This window comes from Myotis davidii, unplaced genomic scaffold (genome assembly GCF_000327345.1).
Source record: "Myotis davidii unplaced genomic scaffold, ASM32734v1 scaffold624, whole genome shotgun sequence".
Lineage (NCBI taxonomy): Eukaryota > Metazoa > Chordata > Mammalia > Chiroptera > Vespertilionidae > Myotis > Myotis davidii.
The window spans coordinates 884,797-889,170 of NW_006295731.1; the positions used below are offsets into that span (position 1 = coordinate 884,797).

Below are 4,374 nucleotides of genomic sequence, written 5' to 3' on the forward strand. Positions count from 1 at the left end.
GCAAAAATCAAAGTGCTTAATGGAGAGAGTTTAAAGGTCCTCAGTGTTTTCAAAGTACACACTAGTTAAATAATAATGCGGAAATGCTTTAGAACTCTGAGGCAGGTCAGAGGGAATGTTATGAACCATAGGGCTATTCGGGGCAAATATTTGACTATATGTGTGTAGGTGATGAAGACTTGATTACATAAAACAATGGTAAAATGAGAACAGATAAAATATTGATAACCATTGCCTAGAAAAGAAATTATTGAGAGATTTGACAAGAAAGAATGATTCAGGAGAAGCTATCAAGAACAGATCAAGGGAAGAACCTCCCTCATACCACACACACCTAATTTATTTAAATTAATGCAAAGTAAAGCTTGTTGTCCCTGGTCAGTTATACCAACCACATTGTTACATTCAAAAGATTTCAGACTGATAGACCAACATTTATTGAAACCAATTTAAAATACCATTTCTTAGGAGTAGCTCCTGGCCCTATGCAATGTAAGCTGAGCTAACCTTTTTGGGGTCCTTAGTTTCTGCAGCTCTTATTCAATCAACACAATAAAATCACATGTCTGGGAACAGCATATGTTACAGAGGATTCTTCCTTATAACATGGTATTGAAGGACCAAGGGTAAGAATATTTAATTTAAGAAAGTTTAGTCAATTACACAATAGTAAAACCTAATGTTTATTGGTCACTTACCACAATAACTATAATGTAGATGCCATTTTTAATTATCTCCTTTCTACAAATAATGAAATTGAGGTCCAGAAAGGTTTTTTTTAAAATATATTTTATTGATTTTTTACAGAGAGGAAGGGAGAGAGATAGAGAGTTAGAAACATCGATGAGAGAGAGACATCGATCAGCTGCCTCCTGCACAACCCCTACCGGGGATGTGCCCACAACCCAGGTACATGCCCTTGACTGGAATCGAACCTGGGACCTTTCAGTCCGCAGGCTGACGCTCTATCCACTGAGCCAAACTGGTTTCGGCATGGTCCAGAAAGTTTAAGTGGTGGTACCAAAATTTAAACTCATGCTCTGGCACTAGTAGCCATGTACATCATTGGTTTTATTATATATAATCTTTCTACTGAAATTATTTAAAAGTTAGGAAAAACAGAAAACAACTCAGGAAAATTTAAGCAAAAGTGAATTTTTAGAATTATATTAAAGGTTCAGAGAACGAACAGGAAACTAGACAACTGAACTAGGAATGACCAGAAGTGTTGGTGTAGCATAATACTGACATTTTGTTTCCCTAGTCCTCAGACATCTTCATTGATTTTTATTTTGGTGCCAACCTCTCAATCTAGATAAAGACTTGAGATTGTTTCTGTAGCATTATATTCATTTCATACCATTCAGACATTAAGTAATTTGCCAAAGTGTCTAATAAATTATAAAACTAAGGTATTAAACTCAGGCTCTTCTGACTCCCAAATTCACACTTGTGATGTTAGACCAGTTCTTTGAGGAAAAAAAATTAGACACTGAGATAAGCAGAAAATAAAAGGAGCAACATCAAAGGGATTTTTTTCTTAATATAGGCTCACAATCATCAAAGAACAAGCCTGTTTTGTGGGCAGTCAATAGAAATGACAGCTGCTACAATGGGATGGGGGTAGGGAGGTGCAGACTGAGACAAGCCCTTGCAACATCATAGCTTGCAAAGTTAATAATTTGTAAGAAAATAAAACAAATAAGTGATAGGAGGAACAAAAATCAACTTAGACTGTGTGGGGGCGTTTTATCTCAAGTTCTGAGAAGTGTGGGATATCAAACAAAACGAGTAACCCTTATTTCTCCAACCTGCAGAAACAAACTATTATATCTGAATTGCTATACTTTCCTTCTTACCTGCTTTATTGTTCTCCATGGTACTTATCACCATGTAAGACCTGATATATTTCACTTATTTAGTTCATTTTCTACCTCTCCACATTTGGAATATAAACTCCATTAATATTTTTGTTTTGTTTTGTTGGAAAATATTTTGGCACATGGTAAGCTCTCCATTAATGTCTATTGAATGAATGAGTGAATGAATGCATCATCAAGAGGATTTGTGATCCCCTCCCTTCTGATGGAGATGTAGAGGCTCTGATATCAAGTTCCAGATTTCCAACTGGCATCTTAGAAACTCGTGGCTCCTTCTAAAAACCCGATGAAGCTTTCTGATTGCTTTTGTTTAGTGTTTTTTATTTACTTTTTGTTTGGCCACCTGCTGCAGCAGGAAATTTGGAATGGTGCCATTACTGCTGGCACTGTCCTTTCTCCTACTATTTCCATGGAAATGAGTATGGGCCTAGCCAAGAACAAAGGCTCAGGAATGAGATGACCTGGGTGAGAATTCTGGTTTCAACACTAGAAAGTCATGTGCTTTGGGGAAAGTACCTTAAGACCTGAGCCTTGCTTTCTCTAAGCACCTGGGAGAAGGGGGAAGCCTGGGCAGGTGAGATCTAAGAGAAAGAAAAACTTTTAACTCCCATGAAAATTAGCAATTCAATCTCTTTAATTATTATAGCAATATTCATATTTTATATTTTTCTTGAGTAATTTTTATAGATTTATTTTTTTATTTTTGAAACACCCCAAGTTTATTAATTTATTAGTAGTATATATATGATTCTTAGCCAGAATGTGAAGCTGGACGGTTACTCTCATACTGGAAAATCGCCTACATAATATATTACAGTATGTGCAAATGTGTACATTGAAGAACTCTGCAAAAGTTTAATCAAAACCTGCTTTCAGTTTATTAAATAATTTCTCAAGAATATTTGCGGGAGGTACAGCAACCTCATGACCAAGTCATCTCTTCAGAATTAATTATTATAAAGGCAGTTTTGATTATGTTGATCCAAGTTATGCGGGGGTGGCAGGATGGGTAAAGGCAAAGTTTTATTTTTAGTTTCCCCAAATGCTATTTCACTTGAATTAGGAGGGCTTGGGAGTATCCAAGAATTACCTTTCAGAGAATTTCTGCCATATGAGTAGTGTTCCTGAAAGTTTGAACAGTTATGAGGAATAGGTCTCTCATTATCTGTCCATGATTGGAGAATTGCTTTCTCTGATAAAATCTTTACATCTCCTGGTAAAGGAGGAGATATGGTATGACAAAGAGTTTTGCCATTTGGTGAGAGCGGGGGGAGTCTTTTGTATGTTGCCGTGAAATTAGCCAGGTGCAGTTTTATGCTTTCTTTCCCAAGGTCTTCCATGAATCCTACAAGGGCACAGGACCTTTATGTGTGAAGTTGACCAGTATGAGACTGAAGCCAAAGCAGAAACTGGGTACTCTGTCAACATACTATATACTAGAGGCCCGGTGCACAAAAATTTGTGTACTCGGGGGGGGGGGGTCCTTCAGCCTGGCCTGTGCCCTCTTGAAGTCTGGGACCCCTCGGGGGATAACCACGTGCTGGCTTAGGCATATTACCCTTTTATTATATAGGATAGAGGCCTGGTGCACAGATGGGGGACAGCTGATTTGCCCTGTAGGGTGTCCAAGATCAGGATCAGGGTCCTGCTGGGGTGACTGGCCAGCCTGGGTGAGGGGCTGAGGGCCATTTTCAGACTGCCACACCACCTTCAGGGTGGGGGTCCCCACTGGGGTGCCTGGCCAGCCTGGGTGAGCGGCTGATGGCTGTTTACAGGCTGACCAAGCCCCCCAGCGGGGAACCTCACCCGTGGGGGTGTGGCCAGCCTGGGTGAGGGGATGAGGGCTGTTTTCAGGCTGGCCACGCCCCCCAGCCACCCAAGCTCCCAGCCTTTCTTTTTTTCTTTTTTCTGGGATTTATTTGTCTTCTATAATTGAAACTTTGTAGCCTTGAGTGAAACCCAGGTCTGGCTGGAACACTGGGTTGCCAGCCCCTCCTTGAGCAGAGGCCAAGGCTGGCTAGAAACAGGTATCTGGGATTTATTTATCTTCTATAATTAAAACCTTGTAGCCTTGAGCTGAGCGGAGGGCCAGCCAGGACAGGCAAGAAGCTTGGTTTCCTCCATTGCAGGGGGCAACCCAAGCCTCCTGCTTCCTCCAGCTTTGTGGTCGCTGCAATCTTAGCTCGGTTAATTTGCATACATGCTCCTGATTGGCTGGTGGATGTGGCTGGTGGGCATGGCTTGAACATAGCAGAGGGATAGTTAATTTGCATGTTTCTCTTTTATTATATAGGACTAGAAGCCCAGTGCACAAAAATTTGTGCACTCAGGCGGTAGGGGTTCTCCCTCAGCCTGGCCCGTGCCCTCTCACAGTCTGGGACCCCTCAGGAGATAACGCCCTGTTGGCTTAGGCCTGCTCCCGGGTGGCAGAGGGCACCCCCAACCCCTAGGTGTAGCCACTGATCGGGCTCAGAGCAGGGCTGATTGGGGAGTT

At 41.3% G+C, this 4,374-nt stretch overlaps 1 long non-coding RNA gene across 1 annotated transcript in view; it reads left to right on the forward strand.

Moving 5' to 3' along the window:
* Window positions 1-3,316, forward strand: part of LOC107184178 — a 13,101-nt gene extending 9,785 nt beyond the window's left edge. The window contains exon 3 of the long non-coding RNA XR_001515009.1: window positions 3,240-3,316. This is a non-coding gene — a long non-coding RNA (uncharacterized LOC107184178). The remainder of the gene's footprint in view (window positions 1-3,239) is intronic.
* Window positions 3,317-4,374: the final 1,058 nt, after the last annotated feature.